Genomic DNA, 23,624 nt, shown 5'->3' on the forward strand with positions numbered 1-23,624 from the left:
CTCAAATGTAGTACTGGAAAACAATATCACAGATAGAATAATATAAGAGAGACTGTGACTGCAGAAGAGAATATTTTTGCTACATTGAATGTGAATCTGTACACTTAATAAAAGGACAATGTGAAATCTGAAGAGCTGCCACTTAATTGCACACTATTTACACAGGCTGCTGAAAGAGGCCTTGGTCCTGTGGAGTGAATAGCATAAAAAATGTGCAAATGATTATAAGGGAGTATTTTTCAGCCTACTACTGATCACAAAGCATAGAATCAGACTGGATTAGTAGAAAAATGGATTTGTTTCTTTCCTGTTGTGAGTCTGTCTTTTCTGTTTTTATAGAAGAGTGAAATGTGACAAAACCCAAATTCCAGTCTCCTCTCCTCTCTTTGCGATAATTGCATAAAACAATAATAATAATAATTAATTGCATGAAAGGACTTTCTTAAACTGGAAGAGATTTTAAAAATATTTTATGGCCTTCTTTGTTACATTTGAAATAAGGACAAAACAGTAATCAAACTGTCATCTAGTCTAGCTTTCAGAGAAATAAAAATGAAACTAGGTTGTCTTAGAAATCTGAGCATCTCCTTTTAAAACTATTGCAGGTAAATGTTTTAATTAACCAATGCATGACTTTCAGAGAAATCTCTGTTTTAGTCAGGGACCCTAGAGGGAAAAAAGATTTCAAGGTTACTGTGTGATTATAAAATTAAGACTCCTTAAAAATATTCCTCTTATCTAAAGTGGGGGGAGTCTGGGTTTCACTGTGTGTCCATGAGAATTTCAAAGAGGGAGATTGGATCTGGTCTTCAGCTTTGCTATAGAGTTCCTCAAGATCTGATTTAAATGGAAACAAGCAGTAGATATTTGTGGTTTATGTTTACATTTATATTTACTGTCCTAAAATATTCTACCATAATATTATTTCAGAACTTGATTAAACAAACCCTTTTCAGAACAACCAAAAGTACTGATATTCCATAAAATATAACCTAGGGAAAATAAAGAAATATCTTCAATGATTCTCTTGGGAAATTCTTTTGAGTTTTTATGTTGTACCCATTGTGCCCCCTTTCTTGAACTCTATTCATAATTTTTAAAAAGGAAAATACACTGGAAAATACACTTCACACATAGCCACATTTCTTTGACCTGTCAAGCATTTTAACTAGCCAGACTGAATTAGAGATAACTTTACTATAATAAAAAAAGGTTTCTCACTGTATTATATGACTAGTTCTACTGATTTCAGTGACTTATGTAGTTGTTTCTTTTGTAGTTGCTTAATCACACCTTAGCTGAAATGTGATTGAATTTCTCAATACACACTTAAGATTTTCAAGTTGACATGATGAGAGAGATTCAGCTTAACCTGCACTTTTTAAGAAAAAGATAGGGAGAAAATGTCCTTGAGAAATAGCACTGTGACTTGTATCTGAAAATGGCTGTTCTAAACCATTGTTTGGCATAAATCTTCAAAACATCAAGATAAGGGCTAGCAAAGCATTGTGGAAAATTGACGTACAGTCTTAGAATAACTTTAAATCTCTGTAGTTCAGATATCATAATTTTGTTCTACATTTAGCTGATGTTATGTTTTACCAGTAAAAGCAGTAGTGTGTTTAAATAAGTTAAGGTCAACTCTAATCCATTATTTTTTTCTCTGTGAAGATGTGGGCTCTTCAGGAAAAATGATTTTGCAAACATAGTATGCAGCAGTGTGTCTCATCTAAAACTCACATTTTGTCACAAAATGGGTCTAAGAAGCATTGCACTTGCAGTATCTTACTCTCATGCTATCTCCTGAGAGTGTTTTCATATAGCAGAAAATATCAGGTATTAAGATGATCTGTATTACTTGCTATGTAAATCTGTTCTTATCAACACACCTGTCCATTAGCAGTTTCTAGGAGAGCAAAGGTAATTCATATATGTACAAAGAATTCCTTTTGCTGTGCTGTTGTAAGGGGAGCCTGCTACTCAACCTGGGGAAGGTAATGATGGTGAGGCCACATATTTTCCCTTTTTCCATAAGTAGCTATTCAATATGATCTCATAGGTGTGCAAATAAGTGGTAACTGTTTGTTGTTGACAGAAGGACTTATATTCTGGCTATTTGAAACACCTATCTTGATTTTGTGACACATAGTAATTTATTCTTCTCAATGGACATTTAGTGAAGCTTTAGGACTTTGCTAAGTAAACCTTTGATTATAATAAAGATGGTGGCTTCAGATCTCAAATTCTTGAATGCCATAGCTATTCAGACAACAACCTCTTGGTAAAAGCATAGAATCACTGAGTAATTCAGGGCAGAAGGGACCTCAGGAAATCCTTATTCTGACTTCCTGACCAAAGTAAGGTGGTCTCTGAGGTCAGCTCTCAGGCTGTTCAGGCTTTATGCAGTAAGTCTGGACTACCTCCAAGGACAGAGACTACACAGCCTTGCTGGATAGTCTACTTCACTGCTTGGCTTCCTCATAGCAAAAAAGTTCTTTTACCCATTTTTAGCAGTTGCTGTTTCAGTTTATGTCTGGTATCTCTCATTCAATGTTATCTGTGCACCATTAAAGAACCATATCAATCTTCATGGTTGACTCTCTGCAGGTCTTTAGGTTGTATCTTTAGGTACGCTCAGACCCATCTCCAGGCTGAACTTCACAAGCTCCCTCAGCATGTATTCAAGAGTTAAATGCTCCAGCTCCTGACTATAAATAGGCATATATCTTGGGGATAGGAGTGTTTTTCTTCTACTTGGTACCCTCAGATGGATTGCAGTATCAAAATAAGGATTTCACCACAATGCCAATATTTATTAGCCTCTCCTCTGAGCCAGACTCACACTCTCATCCATCCCACAAGAAATCTTTGTACACCCAAGCTACTCCTTCACATGAAAGGAACACTCATTCATCATTTTCCTTGCTCATCATTCTTTGTTCTAGTCTCCCATTGCACCCTGGTCTTGTGAACTATCCCACTAGCAATTTCACAGTTCTGTAACCTGAGGACTTCTAGTTCTTACTGCATGTTTCCCAGGCTGCATACAGATGTTTGAGGTAGGTTTCCTTTCAACTTCTCTGATCATTCTGACTTCTCTTTTGTTTAGATATCCCTGACTTCTATCTTGTTTGTGCCTCCCTACTATTTGCTTTCCATCTTCTTCCATGGTTTCTTCATTGACTGTAGGGTTAAATTCTCATCCAGATGTTTTAATGTAAAAGAGAATATGGATGCAGATGTTATTTGATGCACTGAAATGCACAGGGCATATTTTGCACTCATAAAAAAAAAAAAAAGTCCTACCACAGTCTTAATTTCTTAGTTGCAATTAGGTGTCCTTAGTATCTCACAATATCTATGCTAATATAATCAAAAGCTTGACAGTAATATTTTAACCAATTAAATTGAAGAATTCTACTATGCCTTGAAAGATATTAGCCACTATTATATTGCCTGTGGACTTGCCCTTTCATGACTTATTAATGTCACTGGAAAATTCTTATATTTTAATATTCTTTTATTGTAATATATTACTGTGGGGAATGAAAAAGAATGAACAATGAAAATAAAATTATATCAGGAAATAAATAATTTATATCTGAATGTTAAATGTAACAAAATGGGAGAGAACAGAATGTTTCATGTAAAGACAGAACACAATGAAGACTCATTTTTTTAGTACATGATGTTTTGTCTGTTCCTTGTAGGATAGAGAATCAGTACATGGGGAAAATTGAAACTGTGCCAGTTTTTAATGCACATATTGGAATGGGTCAAAATAACAGCACATTCCAACTTCTCACAAAAAAGAGAATATATTAGCATTCAAAGACTTCATCCAAGTGACAGAACTTGTATCTACAAACAATGCTTTAATCTACTTGGGCACCTCTCCATTTTGTGGTTATTCTCACAGGTAATGGGAACTCAGTCAATTTGGTAAAGTTAGATGGCTATTGTACTCACTAATACAAACATCAACGTAAATGAATATTATTCCTGATAGGTATATGTTATTTAACAACTGTCATAACTGTTTTTCAAATACACAGTAGCCAAAGGTGTTCTCTTACAATACTCTTTGATTTGTGTATTCAGAAAATGCCACTTCCAGAATGAAAAAGCATGCAAATTCACAGCTATGAGAACATTAGCTCTAATTGTAGTTCCTTTAAAAATACTTTTAAAAATGTGTATAAGAAAAACATCTTTCAGGTTTCTTTTCATGCTTATCTCTCTTAATCCTTCCACTCATTTTATCCACTTGACCATAATTGTCATGCCATACTTCTAAAAGTATTTTCTTTTCCTCATTCTGTCCATAGTCTGTCTCTCTTGACTGTGGCATCTTTAAGCTAATGCTAATTGGATGGATAAAATAAACTATCAAAACTATCAAAAATTCAAGCATAGATTTAATGCATTTCACTTCAAATAAATATAAAAGCTGGTATTTCTCATCCCCAAGAAAGACAGAAACAAAAAATTTAATTTTTTTGATCTTCAAAAAGGCTATCTAGCACTTGAATTATATCTTATTTAAGATTGGTAGAATTCTCATTCTTAAGCTAATTTTTATAGGTGTAATCTACTGGTGCTCCATAGTTGGCCCATTTGTAATAAACCTTTTTTGTTATTCCGCATCATATACACTGAAAAGTACATGAATGAAATAATTTATTATTAGGATTTTGAAACATATTGGAAAATGTTCACATGGCATGCTGATGAGCAGTAGACTTGGTCACAAATTTGTGCAGTTTGTTTGAAATGCTAATTTACACTTTGTTTTCCACCATGGCCACATCCTTTCAGGTACATCTCAAAATTCTAGTTTTTATGATTCAAATCCTCCGTCTTCTTCTTGAATCATCAAAAATCATGATTAAGTCAATCCCACACACTTCACAACTTTTTGTGAACATCAAATGCAATACACATTTATTGAAGCTTATTTACGTGCTGAATATTTCTAAATGTAGCACTAAATTCTATTACTATTTTTGTACTTTTCTTTTTCTATCATGATACTTCTGGAGTTAATACTTTATTCTCTGTAGTACTCTTCACACATTCCTTTATACTTCACTTCCCCCTTTTAGTAATAATTTTTTTATGTTTACCTTTGTCTGCTATTTCTCACTCTCACCTCACTTTAAAAGTGAAGGACTTTATTTAAAGTCCTTCTGATTATCTGCTGTCTTCTTTGTATAATTTTGTGTTCCTATGGTTCTGTTCTACATTTTGTGTAGGGTGTGCATGGAAACTATTACACAAGACAAAGCTGTGTTGCAGAAGTTTAACACTGAAAAATTTATATCAAACAGCAAAGAACTGAATATTCAGTACATGAAAACATATTTTTCACTTGAAGATATAATACCCAGCTCTTCAGAACCTCAAGAACAATGAGTAGACTGTAGTTAAACAGACTGCACTTTGCAGCTTTGATTCACAAAGTTATTATGAAGCACTTCAGAAACTGAGAATGAAGAATTGCAAGGCTCCTTAAATAACATTTTGAGCATGAATTATTAAGGCAACACAGAAAAGCAGACACAAAGAGTAAATCTCCGTAAGCAAATGCTTTGGTAAGCTGACGGAAAATGTTCCAAAGGATTCCATGCAAGAAAGAGGAAGATAAAGAACTAAATGTCAAAAAAGATTACTGAAAAGTAAAACCTAAGCATATGAAAACAAACAGATAACAGCACATTCCAAAATAGTAACCAGGCAATGGAAAGAAGTAATTAGCTAATCAAGAAAAAAAAAAAAACTAAGTATTTTTGGTAGTGAACATAATTAAAGAAAAAAGCATTTCATAAAGGGACTGAATTGAAGTTCTCAACAATTCCTGAGAAAACCGTGTCATGTGTTTTAAATCTGCAGCTGTGAATTGGACAATTCTTAAATAGCAGAGTTTAAAGAAAACATTACTTGAAACATGCTATTTTGTTTCTCCATATGCACAACAATGTGTTTTGGAGACTTGTTGCAATAATCCTTTTTCAGGCAATACTTCCAGTTGCCTCAGTGAAAATGTGACTTCTGACAAGCTTGCTGAATGGCTTGTTTTCAATGTAAAGATAATTCACTACCATCCGGTGATTTGTTCTCTTTTTTTCAATGACAGCTGGGTCTCACAGTTAAGACAGCGCTATGGCACTAGCTGCTCTTTTGTTCTGTTAACCACAAAATGCTCACATGTTTACAAATTCTGATGAATATTACTGATAAGGTCAGCTAATTGCACTTTTCTGGTGTAGTGGCTGATATATGTTACAGCTTTTTCTGTGGGTAGAGTTTGGTGTCTATAGCAGATATGTCAGCACTAATACTTCAGTCTTTAAAATGTGACCGTTGGGAGTGAAAAAGATGTGACTTGAATGCCATCCTTTCACTTATTTGCCTTGGATTTTAAAAAGCTTAATTGCTTAAGTGACTTCCTATCCATAAGTACCCTATTTACTAATTTTTCATTCTTTCTTTTTGCAAACTTCCATTATATTCAGTTGGACATCTTGGGAATATACATCTTCTGAACATTGGTATTTCTGTAATTTTATTTATTTTTTCCAGTGTTAATATATTGTCAATTTAACAAAGCAGATATTGCTATTTGAAGCTGATACCAGTTGTGTGCTAAGAATCACAAAATAGCACGGCATTATTTGTCCACAGTCCTTTGATGTTGTGAAGAACAACTTGACAACTCAAGAGTTCTAAATCAACAAGCAACAGGAGATAGGAAATATTTAGCTAATCTTTAAATATTGTGCAATATTTTCTGAACTATTTAATATAAAAAAGAAAGATAAATCCCAAATTTTTAGAGGGTAGGGATATCAAAACATTTCCATCAAATTATTTTTGCTAAATCAAAAAAAATTACTTTTCAACTTTCATACCTCTTTCCCCTCATCCCTACCCCCTGGCATTCTGGAAATTTGTCTTGTTTTTCTGAAAAGTTGTTTAAATTTATATGGAGGATATTGGTGAGATGGATCATTTTACTGAAATTCTGGTTTTGTTTCAAGAGAGTTTGGTAGGAAAGAATCACCCAGACTTATTTTACTTGCTAAATTCATATCAAGTGATTGCCTGCTGCTCTGTTCTCTTTTCTGTCTCAAGAGCACATATGCACTCTGATTACCAGCCCTCACTTGTCTACATTAATTTCAGAATTCAAAGTAAAACAGGGAAAGTGTCTTCATGCTGCATATTGGGCTCATCCAGTTCTCATGGAGCTGGTGAAACTTGGTTTTATAACTTGTGTTGAAAAAAAAGGCTTCTTCAGACCTTGTAACAACTCCCAAGTGACTTTTGCATGTTTCAGAACAGTTGGAGCACTGGCACTCCATTGTGCTGACAAATGTAACTTAAATACTTGAGCAAAGCGAGCTGGGAAACTTAAATTCCTTTAAAGGAATTTCTCTCAAATCAGAAGAATTCTGAGTTGGTAGAGTCTGCATTCTGCTACTAAAGCTTATGTAACAGAGGTGAAATGTAGTGTGGATCAGAATCTGTCTCTTAATTTCCTCTGGCAGTGGGTTTTCTTATACTGGGACTTTGAAGAGGGGGATCCTATTCAGCTCTCTGCTTGGGAGATTATTTTAAGCAGAATATGAAGGGATCACAAGAAAAAAAACCTAACATTCTTGCAAAATTAAAAAGAGTAAACATATATATTAGAAATATATATAGCTTGATTTTTTTTGTTATACTGTATAACATGCCAGGTCTAGTGGATGAGTCAATGTTTTGTTTACTTTGTCTGCCTTTACCAAAGGTTTCTGGAGTCTTATTTTTTATCCATAAACTCTGTGGGTTTAGTACTTGTCTGAATATTTTGCATATCCTTTCTATCACTTGGCTTGCTTGAAAGAAAGAGTGACACTTTTTCTGAGTGTATAAGCCCTAAATGTCAGACCTTGCTTTACTGATGTCCATGTTCCTTAGTCTTTTGTCAAAATATGACTGCTAGGAAGCAAAGGTGATGATGCTCTCCTGTTTGAGAAGTCATATTGTTTCAGCACAGTTTCAGCAGCAGTTTTACAAATATTCTCTGGATCACTTGCACTTGGTAAGTTTTATGGCACACAAAGAGGCTTCAGGTAATATTTCTGCAGTTCTGTAGTGTACAGTGCATTTTTTTTTTTCTACTGTACATAATCGATATCAAGTCACTAATGAGCAACTAGGCTACACCTTAGCATGATTTAATCTTCCCTGCCCAAAGAGGACACACTGTAAGTTTCTGCTGGGTGGTTAACCTTCATCAATGGGGAATGGTCAAGTATTTCTTGAAGAAGGTTGATGTTTAATGTTTTCAACTTCTAATTGTTTGTTTGTTTCTCATTTGTTTTGTGGCTTTCAGATAGTATTCTTTCTGTGTCTTTGAACACCTAATAACTAGTATTTTATGATAAATCTACTCCTGTGCTTTTAAATTTATGATTTCTAACTCTTTTAGCTCATATAATTTTTCACACCTTCACAATGATTTATTTTCTCAAGAAAACTAAATTAACATGGCACAGCTGTGTTGCACCAGTTGTGTTCAGATGGCTGCAATATTGTACCTGGGGTTTTCTTGAAATTCTAATTAATTGGCTAAAAATTTTCTGTGTTTCTGTTTTTAAATGATACAAGACAACAATTACAGTATAAACATATCCACATTTTTGGATATTTTGGTAAACCTTCAAAGGAAGAGGAAAAAATGAGTGAATTAAAACTAATACATACATCTTGAGTAAATTGTCTTGAAATATAAAATCTGCTTAAAAATTGTGATTTTATTTTTAGAAGCTGTCCAAAATAAATATTTTTTTAAAAAAAATTAAAAAATCAGACCAGTAAAGAGAAAATTTTGAAATGTAGAATTTTTAACTAGAAAGTTATAGATTCATGCTCATCTGATAGGAACAAGCTGCAATATTTATGGATAAGACAGTTTCATAGTTGTCTTTGTGCATTCTCTAGCAGTAGCATTCAGATTGTTCACAAACATTTTGGAAGCTCTTTACATGCATCATATAAAAAGAGGCAAAATAAATTCTGATTCATTTTCATTCCCATTTTTTGCACATTCACTTCCTATAAAATAGGGTTTTTTTAGGCTATACTAAAAGTTGTTAGAGGAGACATAACTTAAATTAAAAACAAGTTGCTCCACAATCCATTCTTCCATCAATGAAAATTGCTATAAGCTAATTAATAATGGATATCCTTGTGAGGTGAAAAAGATTTGTGGGATATTGTACTGAATAAAATACTGCAATAAGAAAGCTGCTTATATATGGGGTTCTACACTCCAACATAGTTTTGTTAGCTGCTGTGCTTCTTTGGAATATAAAAAAGTGGAATATTTGCTGCAGCATAACATTAATTTGCATTTTGAAGAGATTCTAAAAGAGAAGTCCATCCAAATGCTACTGAGGTTTTCAATCCCTTTAAAATAAAAGTGCTCTGAAAAAGGCCGTTGGAGCATGCAAAGGCATTTAGTACAAATGTTCAAAAAGAGTGTAAATTCAAAACTCCTGTTTTCAATGCTCTCTCTGCTTCTAAGTAAAAATCTCCTGTCACATGTTTGAGTCATGTTAAATTAATTTAATATAGCCGACTTCAGGGTGATTATCTACCAAACCAAAATAATGCAGGATACACTCCCCCAAGAAAAGATCCTTTTCAAACTCACTCTATTTAGTATTGTGCTGTCACTGCTACATTCACAAATATAATAAAGTTAAATTTTAAATGGTTTAATTTTCTATTTTTAAAGGAAAATGTAAATCTAAATGGTCTCAATTTTTTTTTTTAATTCCACAGTCAATCTATGAAGCTGTTTTGCTGTAATTTGATTCTTATGCCTTCTTTGTTACTCTTGGTTCCACAATTTTTATAACACAATCTTGATGTTATGATGCTCATATTTATCCCCTATGCTTGAATATCATTCAAATGTTAGTGTGTATACATTGTGTGGTAAGGAATCATTAGGAAAAAAAAATCCCATTGCTTTTATATAGCAATAGAAACATCTTAATATTGACAGCTCTATTTTTTGTATAATGACTTCAAATAGTAATCTGTCAGAGACACCTTAGTACTAGACTAAAGTTATTTTTGGATTGTGAGATGAAAAGGAGAAAGGGAAAAATTTGAGGCAAAGTGGTACATTCTTGCATGGACAATAGTGATAGCTAATCACTACTGATTGCTAATTATTTTTATTTTGCTCAAAGTAAAAAAGTGAGAAATTACAATTTCCTCACAAAAGCCTAATTCCTGTATGACTTTGAAAAGGCAAGTAATTTTTAAGTGTTTAATTCTACACACTTGAGGAGTGTATAGAATTAAACTCTTCAAAACCATGTCTGTGAATTATACCTTCAGTTTTCACTAAGAAAGGCATAAAATACACTTATCCTCTATTTTTTAATAGAAACGTCTATAGCTTCTCTCTTCTGTGTAGCATTGGTTTTTATTAGCAAGTGCTGGACACACTATGACAGGACTTCTAAGGATCACTGGACCTTAACTGGAATATAATTTACTTTCTAGCCAGGCTGAGTCATAAAAAACGCTAAAGATATTTGCATTGCAAAAATGGCAGTAGCTCCAAGCCTTAAGAAAAGCAGGTATTTTTGTGGGTTATGGAACTTCAAAACAAACACTGAGGCTTCTGCCCAACATTCACACTGAGCTTTCTTTCAATAAAAATACTCCAGAAGGCTACCCTAAAATTGGTCTAGATAAGAATGTGTGAATTTTTGTTGGCTTGTGGGTCTGGACCTAAGCATCAAACTAGAACTAGGTAGGAATACATAGCAAACTACTATGCTAATTAACTGCAATTAAATGAAATTAAATGCAATTTAATTAAATGTAATTAAATCAAATGCACCCATTACTATTTAGACTATGTAATGAGAACAATACTTGTAAACAAAATCTTGTTTCAAAAGGCTCTTTTGTCTATTTCTTTTCTAAGTCTGTTAGCATCAAATTGTTCTTGTTTCCTAAATAAGGTAATTTTCTACAGTAATAGCCTAAGGCTTTAATCACCTCAAAGTTTGCATTTGTGGTTTCATAGCTTAAAGACTTCATTATCTAGACTCTAAATAAAAAGTTCAGCTCTAACCAGAGGGATTTGAAGATGAAACTTTTTTTCCCCCACATAAAAATTGCTTTTTTTAAATAAAGAGTTTATATCACATTTAATTGTTTATGTATCTACCTGTTTCAGAAATCAAAGCCACTCACAACACTCTTTGAAAGCAGAAATTGCCTTCAACTGCTTCTGAGATCAAACTCTGCATGTAAAATAGGACCCATTGGTATAAAACCTACCCATTACAAATAACCTTTTTTGAAGTATTCTGGTACTATTTTTTATGAGTATTTAAAGTTCTGTACGTTTTTATACACTTGTATTTTGTAAGTAAATAAAAGAAGTGGTGTAGATCATAAATAAAACTGTAGACTGCATAATACACATCTAAAAAAGTTTTAGGAATGTTTTTCTTTTAAATATTCATCTTTATTAAACATAGTTTCTCTTACAATTCATGTTTCTATGAGCTGCATTTTCATTGCAACGTGCTATAAGGGTAGATCTTATTATATTTTAGTAAGATCTTATGTATATATATAAGTAGATCTTAAATATATATTTTACTGGAGAGGTTTTCCATTTTATAAATGGAAAACGTCTCAGGTAACTCAGTCATGATCTGTGCTACATTCAACAAACCCTAAGATGATCAGGAAGATTTCAGGAGCTGCTCACAGAAGCTCTGGGCAGACCAGCCATCAATGCAATTTTAGTGGACACAGGAAATTCCTTTCTTCCATAGAAACCATGTTTCCATGTTTGCAAGACCAATGCTACTTGATCTAATGCTAACTCAATAGATCTATATGAGCGGTATTCTCTAAGGTGGTCATGACATTCACAAAATGTCAGCCTTTACCAAATAAATCATATTGAATCAAACCCAAACAAATCAACCTTCAGAAAATACAGTTTTAATAAATTACAGAAGCTCAATGCCCTGCAATAAGAAATCCTATCCTGAAAAATGGAGAAAGGCCAAAGATTTGGAGGACTTTATTAAGGAACATCACCACAGCGGATTTTTCATGGATGGGGTTTAGGTTTAGAAAGTGGAAAGAACTGTGCTAGATTTAATTTCATATGTTGCATTTGGCAATGAAGAAGTTCTCTGGCAGTGAGGGTCTGTTGCTATGGTGAAGTTGTGAGAGCTCCAACATCCCCCAGCAACTGAGTGCTTTACAACAGCTTTGTGTGAACAGGGCAGGTACCAAACAGCTGCTCTTTCTACTTGCTTAGGCTTCTCAATAAGTTTTGGATCGTGAGTTAGACTTTCTCAACCTAAAGTATGTATGTATCACTAGAGTGAATATGTACTGTGGTTATGTTGATTCTGCTCCACAAATCTGATGGCTTGTGTGAAGGGAGCGGTTTTTGACACCTGGTTAATAGGAACCTGGTTAATAGTAATTTAATGTGAAAGTCAACATCTACAAATCCCATGGACCCATAGATATCAGTGACCCTAACAGAGAGTAGAGTGCTGAGGTCCCTGATTTATGGGACATAGAAAGGGTCACCTTGAAAAACCTTGTGTAACTGAGAAGATAACTAACTGCTGGCTGGTCATGATAATTGTGGGGCCTTTGAGAAATAGCAAATTTATGGGACACTGGGGGGCTTCATGTGAATTTTAAAAGCTTTCTGTGTTATGATTTAAGGATGTTGAGCACACCAGTGAAACTTACTACAGAACAGTTAAGAAAACTGAGGGATCATGGAAAAACATGAGGAAAATAAGTGAGGGGAAATGGAGAACTGTGGCACAGAGAACAAAGGGTCTGATCAGGTATAAGCAGCTTGCTCATTAACATAATTATATAGTGAGACCTTTATAAGAGCTGTGTTCCTAAATTTTCCTGCATCTGTATGTTCATTTGCTTATGTGCAAATTTTGCTAGCCAGCCTGGAGCTGAGTTGTCTAGGATGCTAGCCATCCATGAGAAAAAGCCATGATCAGTGCCACTAACTGGAGAAGGAGACCATTAATGAGAACTATTAATGGGATAATAAGACCTCACCTTTTTCACCCATGTTGAGTGTAGATTTTTGTGTAAAATGAGGGCAGACAATGTCAGTCCTTATTTTTTTTTTTTTTTTTTTTTTTTTGGTGGGGGAGGGCCAGTTTGGCAGTTTTCTCTCCTTTTCTTTATACAATGGACTATTGAACTTACCTTTTTGTAAGAATGTAGAGGTGAAAATGTACTCTACTGAATCTTATGATTTGGTTACACCACAGCTATGGCACTGTAAAGAATTATGTGTTGCATCTGTAAAGAAACTGCTCACTGGTAATATTTCAGGGTTTATCTCTCTCCATGCTATGACAGATCTGTGGAATCACCCATAAGAGGAGCAGGGTGCAGTATCCTGTGTCAGAAAATTTAACTTTCTTTATATTTTGAATTCTATGTTTGTAGTGATATTTATACAGTCAGCATATAATGATGATGTCTGCTAGAAACACGATGTTCATTGTTTTGATTGAACAAAGCATATGAAGTAGGATCCAACCACCCTTAGCTTCAGGCATTTAATCTACTCTAAGATAGGATCTTATCTTCACTGAACAGAGACAAAAAATCTAAAAATGTTTGCCCAGAGAAGTCAAAATATATTTTCTTAATGTCTTTGTCCTCTGACCATAGAAAAAGACTGTAAAATGACACATATGGGATGCATAATTTCTATTAAGTTAAAAATAAATATTGTCTGGGGTATGATGTGAAAAATCTACAAAAAAAATTGCCATATTAAAAGCACCTATAAAAATGATAGGTAATAAAGGTAAATATTAGCAAGAACTGGAACCAGGACAGTAAAATTGAAGGTAATATAAAAGAAGAAAGAAAAATTATTTACCAAATATGAGAATCTTTCTTCAGAACAGGGGAAAGAGTGTCAGAAACAGGTTGAGGTGAACCAGACCTTAAATTTGAGTCACTAATAATTCCATGGGAAACATGCTAGCAAAAGCTTTCCTTACACTATTCAAATAATGCCTTGGGTATACAAATATTTATGCTGCCTCTAAAATGTATGAGTTTCTCATGTTTTTGCTGCATATTGAAAAAAGTATATAACATTGTTGAAGGACCATTTTTGTGTCACCTGTCAGCAAAAGTTCTAATAGTGTTCAGTATCTGTGGAGATTTTTCCCTCCTTTTTGAATTTAATCTCTCATGATTTGTCCTAGATTTTGTTGTAAATAAAACAAGTTCATGTTTTTCTCCTCTTAATAGGAGAAAAATATATTGTTTCCTTTCAGTTTTGCTCCTCTTAGCTGAGTGCTTAATCCATAAGTAGAACTAAAATTCATGTTGCTCCTTGACGTAAGCAATCAGTGGTGTAAATAGTAACTTCACTACTGCATTTACAAGAAACTGGAAATTGAATAAAATTTGAAAGAAAAAATAAAGATTAACTTTTTTAATGCAATAGTAATATTGTGTAGTGTGTGAAACGAGTATCACTTATGTGAGAACCTCTCTTTGAATTTAACTGATGCACAAAAAAAGGATTGACTGAAGGTAGAAAACCCATTTATATATCAAAATACAAACTTCATGGTGAAGAGACAACTTTTGGGGAAGAAGGTGAACAAGAGACTACAAAATTATGTGTGATGTAGCATATTATGTGTTAATAGCAGTAACTGTTCACTGTTTTGCAACGTAAGCACTAGGTAACATTAACAATATTTTACAGCTGTCAGGTTAAAAAGAAACAAAACAAGATGGATTCATGCATGATAGTGGTAGAATTGTAGAGCTAAAGGAATTTTATTTTTATTTTACCTTTTAAGTGTAAACAGTGCAAGGGAAGCTTGGAAGAGAAAGAAAGAGAATCCTGCTGAGGATTAGCAATTCAGCAAACTGTGATAGCTTAGAAAATGCTAAGAGCAAGAAATAGCCAGGAAAGGGGAGCATAACCACTAGGCTCATTATTCAGTGCCATGTCCTTACTCTTTCAAAATAAACCTTGGGCTGATATTTGAGACTGTTTGGCTTACACCAAGATCTGGTCCCTTAGCCTGAACTATTAAACCTAATGGTTTTGTAATGTGTGAAAAAACCCCAATGTAGTTACAATGATGAAGCTACAGTAACTCTGAATTACTCATTCCAGCTAAAACGCATATATTATGTTAAACTTATATGTGTGTGTACAGACATATCTAATCTGAACCTCTTTTTAAAATCATTTTTACGCAGCTGTATAAAAAGTCTGAGATGCTGTTCTAACTTTTTAGTAATAAATTAGCATGCTTATTTCTTGGAAATATTACAAAGTCTTTGTATTTATGCAAGTAACTGTTACACTCAATAGAAATGAAATCACTCAAGCCCACAAAAGAAGTCAAAAGAAATGCCCTGGTAGAATTACACCAAAGAGGTTTAATCTTTGTTTTAACAAAGAAGAGAAAGTTAGCTCAATGGTGGAGGTATTTTTTTAAGAGCTAATGAGACCTAAAATCCTAGGTTTGGAACTCAAAGCACATATTGTCTGTCATCATCTGAACTATTCTAATGGAAGTAAACAATCTGGCCTTATAAACTACTGCCACTTTGTTCTGGCTTGAAGCTGAATCAGCTTAATGAATTTAAATTGGGCTTTTTTTGCATTAATTTCATAATCTTGTGAGAAACTTTAAATAGTTAAATGTCCTGGAAAATTTAGGCAATAGATGAAAACACAGAAAGAAACTACAATGATTTTGTTTTTAACAAGAGGCATTTTTTACAGGGAGTTATTTTTCTATTCACAATATATCTAGACATTCATAATATATTTCCACTTTAATTATTTCATTCAATTTTGCTATTTAGAAGTCACAGAATATATGTAGGAATTTATCCGTGTTCTAAAAGACTTACTAACATGAAAAAGGTGATGTGTAGTGGTCTGTAGGTATTACTGTAACTATTTATCTGTGGAGAGAAGCCCTTGAATTATACCACAATTCATAAAATAAGATTGTAGATGACCTACTTTATAACGCTTTCACAAAAATGAAAATTCAGTGTTCTACTTTTTAAATAGGATTGGAGAAAAAAAAAAAATCTATGGACTTTAATTTGTAGTTTAAAATGTCTGGTTTCAATCCCATTCTTCTGACATTTAAATTGGCTGCAGAAAGTTTATTTAATTGAAAGGCCATTGCAAAACTAATTGAATATGTGTACCATTAAGCAGTAATGCAATTAATCTGGCTATGCCTGTTATAAATAAGCTCTGAGAAAAGTTTTTTGACCCATCTTTCTCTTCACAGGCACATGCTTTAGAAGTCTTTGGGATAATTTTAGAAGTGAATAACTACAAATAAAAAAGATAATTAAAAAACCATTTAAGAATTTTTAAATGAATCAGGGGAAATGAAGAGAGAGAAATAGATTGTACCATCAGTATCTAGAAACAAATCTAGCTCCTCTCTCACAGGTGCTGTTAAATTTGCCTGCTATTACTTATATTGCCATTTTCAAATATTAGATAAATTTGTGCTTTGCTTTCCAGTCAAGGGAAGTTTTACTTGGTAGCTGGCAGACTTGCTATATTTTTATCCTAGAAACTCCATCTTTATGGAAAAAGTCTTACTCTAAATGCAGGCCGTTCTCTCTCCCTCTTGGCTACAAAGGAGCTTAGGATAACTAAGATAAGCCCAGTTGTCAAATTTTGAAATGCTGAAACATGAGATGAATCCCTCAGAAAGAACTGAGGTAATACCATGAGTGCCTTCTGACACTTGGACACCAGTATAGGAATTTTTAGTTTTAAATGTATTTCTTAAAACATTGCCAAGTTGATTCCTATATACATATTTATAAGTCAACATCCCCAAGGGTGAAGCATAATGTTAAACATGTCTCAAACAAAAAATTTCATTCTGGAAATTGTGTTCTTTGATTCAGAAAAGTTCTGAATGCATGATAATTATAGCTTAGACATAAATAAAAAATAATTGCACAAAATAAATTTCCAGTTTCAATTATGTAAGTAATTTATCTAAAATTACAGTTTCTGCAAGCATTTTTTGTGTAAAACTGGAAACTGAAGTCAAAATGTTTTCCTTTCCACTACTGTCTTCTCAGTATTTACAAGCGTAGAGGAATAGTTCCCAAGTTTCATCTCGCAGTTTGGAGGACCAAATACCTGCTTTTCTCTCTTTTGGGCAGGTCACAAAAAAGGAATTTTGAGGGCCATGTGCAAAGTATAGCATGCAGAGACCACTTCTGCAAATGTAGAAGAATATAGTATATTTTAAAGGACTACTTTGTGTTAGGGGATTGTAATATATGATCTTTTCACTGCTAATGAATTCAACTGCAAAAACTATCAGTGGTCAATATTCTCATATATAGTGGTTGTTCATATAGGACCCTAGAACACTATTTATTATTATGAGTTAAAAGACATCAAGTTAATTGTAAACATAAAAATAAAATTTAACTTAGATACAGGATTCATTATTTTTCATTTTTTCTGCTTGTCGTAAGTAAAATTCATATTAATCAAATTAATGGAGTGTGGTCTTCTCACATGGTTGTGTGTGAAACAGATTTTCTGTCCTGGAGTTATAAGATTCAGTTGTGGGTTTGCTGATGATTTCTTTCAGATGCATAATAAATACTATTTATATGTAGATATTTTCTTTTACTTTAAATATCTTTAATTTTATTTTCTAATTTTACACTTGCAAAGAAAAAAGGTCTAGAAAACGCATAGAAAACCCATTAAAACAGGTAAAAAAGTCAACGAAGCATTGTTTTAATGATATCAAATTTCTTTTAAAGCAAATATTCTTTTTATAATAAATTCTGGTTTAGACAGATACATCCTTGGTGAGGTAAACAAAGGTATTTTGATTTTTTTCTTTTATTTTGCGGAAAATTTCCCAATTGCTTTATTTATGAATTTGTTTTTCCCCATATGCTAGCAATATATTTTCAGAACAACTCCCAAGCTTGCATCCTAGTTGTCTAATTTCTTGTTTTCCTTTTAAATGAATGTATATTGTGCTGTTTTAGCTCATACCTTGGAAAAATGAATCCTTTTACTTTTCAGTTTCATTATATTTTTCTTACATGACCAGCCCAATGAAAAGATTTTGTAAACTTAATGTTGGCCTTCAAGAAGTATTTAGTTTGCACTATTTGAAACTGTAAACTGAATTATTTTGGAGGAGATTTGAAATGGGTATCATCTGCATATAAATTGGTTTTAGAACCAAAGGGGGCCTGCAGTCAGTATATATTACAAGATTCTATCACATTGTCTAATGGATTAGATTTTATTAAGTACTATAAAACAGCATGAGATGTACTCAATAGAAAGCAAATTGAACCGAAACAGATAATTAATTACTGCAACTCCTATTTTTTCAACACAGTTTAGGCACAAATACATTTGTTATACGTGTGTATATTGCATATTGAATCATAAACCTGTCAGCATAAACTTTTTCATACCTAAAACAATCAATATGCATTTCATTCAAGGTTTTAACATTTTTAAAACACAGTATATATTTTGCATACACAGAATCAATTTGCCCCGTTGAAATTAATGGAGTCCTTAACAATTTCCAGATTAAAATGCTTTTCTATAGTTAGTAAAACCATCACAGATATATATCCTATAGAGTCCTCAAACACCTCCTAACTAAATCCTGGCAAGTAATGTCCAGTGTGAAGAAAAATAGCATTACTAATAACTGTACGCAGAGAATCCTTGGGGAATGATACCTGAGAATCAACTCAGGTTCTATTCTAGTGATATCCAGAACTGTTGTAATGTCTCTTATCTAGCAAAGTTTTTGTTTAAAGGACTTTGGAAAGAAGATTCCTATATTCTACTTAATACTAATCCACCATCTCTGAAAAATGAGCCTGAAACCTAGAAGACAGCTAACTTGTAATCAAAATTGTTTATTACCTTTGATTACTTGGATGGCTTCAGTAAAAAAAAAAACAAAACAATTTTTTTTGAGAGAGCTTTGGTGGCAGCAGCTCTCTGGCTACAGAGAGTGGCACACATCTTTCCCAGGCATTGTCCTGGAGACGCTGTGAGAAGACCAGAGAAAAGAATGAGAAAAAATTCTTATCTTCACTTGCTGCATCTGTTGTTGTGATTACCTGGAATGTGTTATGGAGATTTATTTACCAAAGAGTGATTTCTTAACTGGCCAATGGTGATGGTGTTTTGGATTCAAGGACCTATCTGGTCTGTCTGCATCGCACTGCCTGTAAGGGCGATGGGTTTCTTAATAAATATAGTATAGTATAATAAAGCAATTGATCAGCCTCCTAGAATCATGGAGTCAATGCTAATTACTACCCCATCGGGGATGTCATGCTTTCTTTCTAATGAGATCCCAAAGTACTGAAAAGTTCAGCACTTGAGATACAAAATTACAAAATTCTTAAAACTTAATTTATTCAAACCATATGTAAGGCAACATTTTTCCACATGCCCCAGTTCCTTTCTATACACTTCATCTAATGGAGCAGTGCCTCCCCATCACTTGCAGCCATCTATCTATTGGGCTTTCTACAAGAATCATTTAGTAAATACCAATATTCTGTTGACTTTTGCCATATTTGGAAAACTTTGTTCACATGGTGCTTCTCCAGTCTCCATTGAAGGTACTTTGCTTCCATATTTAGTCATTCATGTTTGTATATTTTAAAAATTGCTTTTCTGCTGCTCAGCCAGATATTTCATGGTGTCTTTGATATGAAAGTTCCATGAGGAATTAGAAATAACTGAGTAAGATAGTATTTTTAAATGGAAGATTGTTTTCTTTCCTTCTAAAAAGAGAGGGTAAAATTGGGGGAAAGAAACCCAAAAAGTAAACAAAAAAAACCCAAAAACAAAACCCAAAAATCCCAAAACTAAAGAACCAAAGCAAAAACCAACAAAAAAACCCCAAAAAAACCCCAATCAAACAAAAAATCACTAAAAACCAAACCTAAACAAAACAAAAAAAACCCCAAACAACAAAATATAATTACTTTGGACAAGGTTGTTCTAAAACTGGCATTAGAGATGCATTTCATGGGTTTTGTTTCACAGCTCTTTGACTGTATTTAGTCATGGAGCAACTTAATAGAATAAATTTACCATATCTGGGAGAAGGGAGTACAAAAGCTGGTAACAGAAATTTCAAACTAAGCTTTGTCATCCAGAATTTTTGAATGGAAAAAGATGCATTCAAAAATATGTATTTAACGCAACCCTATATTCAAACTTATGACCAAGTAGAAAAGCTAGAAACTGAACATGAGAAATTAAATGCCCGATTCTTATAAAGCACAGTGAAAGATGTAAATAATAATGATTATAAATAGTAGTAATAATAACTGGAGCAACATAAAAATCACCTGCAGAATCCCTCCAGTTTTGAACGGTTGGAATTATGGTTGTTTTCCCTGCATATATTTGTCTAAAAGTATGAAATTTATTCAAACTGACTCTATTTCTTTGAGTAAGGTGAAAGTCTTGCTCAATGTCTGCCATTTCACCCATACAATGCCTTTCCTGATACAACAGACAAGGAATCCTGTACTCAGCACTGATGAGGCCACATCTCAAGTCCTGTTTACAGTTCTGGGCCCCTTACTACAGGAAAGACATTGGGGTGCTGGAGTAAATCCAGAGAAAGACAGTGAGGATGGAAAAGGGTCTGCAGCAAAAGTCCCTATGAGGAGCTGCTGAAGGAACTGAGTTGGTTTAACCTGGAGAAAAGAAGGCTCAGTGCTGACCTTGTCTCTACAACCACCTGAAAGGAGGCTGTAGCCAGTTAAGGGGCAGTCTCTTCTGCCAGGCAGCCAGCCTGCAGTGCTACGCTGCACCAGGGAAGCTTCAGGAGGGACATCAGGAAGAATTTATTCACTAAAGGCTGGCTAGGTGTTGGATTGGGCTGCCCAGGGAGGTGGTGGATTCAGCATTCCTGGAAAGTTCAAGAAGCTGGATGTGACACAGTGCTGTGATTTAGTTGACATGGTATTGTTCAATGAAAGGCTGGACTTGATGATCTCAGAGGTCTTTTCCAAAGTTAATGATTCCATAATTATATGATTCTGATGAGAGCTGTAGTATTTTTAAAATATACTTGCTGACTACACTTGCAAGAACAAATGCTTATATTGTTAAATAGAAGAAAGGCATATCTTCTTATATAGGAATGAGAGGTTGATTTTTTTTCACATCATCCTGCCTGAGCAGTGGGACTCTGAATAACTTAGCTCTGACCTTTGTCTTTCTTGGGTCTGCTTATATCACTGAGTGTCAGAAATAGTTTTTCTTTGTAAAAGATGGCAGGGAAAAATTATTACTAACTTGAGAACCCACCCCTTAGTTATGATCATAAACTATTTCAGAAATATTGAGATCTAGGAGGGGGATATTATTTAGTCTATTTGATAAAAATACAAAATCACAAACCCTACATGCAGATTGCTTAACATTTAGGACTGTGTTAACTCAGCATTTACTCTAAATCCAGTAGTTAAGTTCTGTACACTTAAAAGATTTCTTGAGGGTTCTTTCTCTTCCTTATTTGGAGGTTTGTAAATCAGTTTCTGTTACAAATGAAGTGATAATTCCTTATTTCTTTGTCGTCTTTCCTTTTGCATGATTTGTCCTTACCACTTCTATACTCCATTAGCAAAACTATATTAAAAACACATTCTGCTAAACCCAGCTGTTTTAATTGAAATATCACAACTAGAAAATCTTAAATATGGGTAAGTGATTCTCCATTTGCTATAAAAGAAATTGTCTTCTGACAGGCTTAAAATTTTTCTTCCTCAGGCAAGGTCTCCTCTCACTGGAATAACATGTATTATTGACATTCAAATATAAACTGACAGATGTGAGTTTTCCATATATCAACTTTGAATGTCACCTCTTCCACAGCGATAATTGAAGTCCCTTATTTGGATAAAAAATTCTCAGTAGATCAGATTTTTTATGTTGCAACAAAATCAGCAGGAGTACAAATAAAACTACCTTCCTTGTTAACTTCCAAAATAAAAAGATTTTTTTTCTCTTTAGAACCTATTACATGTCTTTGAATAATATGTGTTATCTCAGCAGAGCTTTATTGTATTTTTTCCTCTAAACTTAGCAAAGTCAAGAGGCAGTTAACATTCTTTGAGTCAAATCTCTTTATGACATACATTCTTTATACATCTTGCTGTAAAATAGTAATGGCATTTATGAGTAACATGAAGTTTTATGTCAACACCTTAAATATAGCATTGCAGTGAAAAAATATGTTCCTATTTTTCTGCAACAGTCTTTTTTCTTAATTTGTATTAGAGAGTATATATATGTGTATATATAAGTATACACTCAAAATATGTAAAGACAAAATTAAAATAGGAAATATAATGAGGAAAATTTGTATGAAAACTTACTGTTCTATTTAAAAACTAAGTAAAAGGTGGTGCAAGTGTAAGTTAAAACTAATTTTCACTGGATGTTCATGATATAGTATTTTCTATAGCTTTAAGAGGCCTTCATCCTGGATTAATACTGAGTGTGAAAGGTGCTCTTAATTCTTAGAATAAGGACTCTCCTGTAAGAATTGCTCTGCAGAAGTTGTAAGCAGTTTGCTATGTCTTCTCGTGCCAACCAGGAAAAATTAAGAATATATTTTAGAGTCTTACGTTTAACAGCTCTAAAGAAGATGTAGCATCCCACTTATTATAAAACTCTTAAAAATATGGGTAGGTTAGAACTCTGATTTTAGGTACTGTATCTGGGCACCTACTATATCATGGCAACTATGTTTTTACCATGATCAGTGGTTTATCAAATTGCCAAAAGCTTGACCTTATAGATACCTTTAGTGAATAGTTGTCAATTTTCACAGTATTTGGAATAATGCATATTAGTATGGAAATGCTGAAAATCTCCACTTTGTGTACTTGGGGGTTCAGCCTCTTTTGATTTTCAAAGTAAAAAAAGAGATGGTATCTCTGCGTCACTTTAATGTTTTGCTGCTTCTCAATGCTCTCCTTGTAGCTAAATTAAGATTTTATTTTTGGAGAAGAGATGTTGAAATCAGGAATACAGCCCTAGTTAGATTTTTTCTTATGGAAACATGCAATCTGCATGAATTATACATTACATGCACGGTACTCTGCAAGACAGTTTTCCCCTAAGCACAGAGAAAACTCAGGGTGAACCTGATAAGATTTCATCATTGTAAATGATGAATCCCAGAATAAGTTGTATTGGAAGGGACCACAAGGATCATTAAGTTCAGCTCCCAACCCTGCACAGGAACATCCCCAAGAGTCACACCCTGTGCCTGAGAGCACTGCCCAAACACTTCTTGAACTCAGTCAAGCTTGATGCTATGACCACTTCCCTGGGGAGTCTGTTCCAGTGCCCAGCCCCACTCTGGGTGAAGAATCTTTATCTAGTGTCCAATCTAAATCTTCCCTGGCACAGCTTCTGGCCATTCCATCATGTCCTGTCTCTGGCCACCAGA

The 23,624-nt window shown here is 33.8% G+C and overlaps 1 long non-coding RNA gene across 1 annotated transcript in view; it reads left to right on the plus strand.

Moving 5' to 3' along the window:
• The window catches only part of LOC110472292 (uncharacterized), a 96,147-nt gene that overhangs the window by 11,131 nt on the left and 61,392 nt on the right, over positions 1-23,624 (plus strand). The window lies entirely within an intron of this gene.

Source organism: Lonchura striata, chromosome 3, assembly GCF_046129695.1.
Source record: "Lonchura striata isolate bLonStr1 chromosome 3, bLonStr1.mat, whole genome shotgun sequence".
Classification (NCBI taxonomy): domain Eukaryota; kingdom Metazoa; phylum Chordata; class Aves; order Passeriformes; family Estrildidae; genus Lonchura; species Lonchura striata.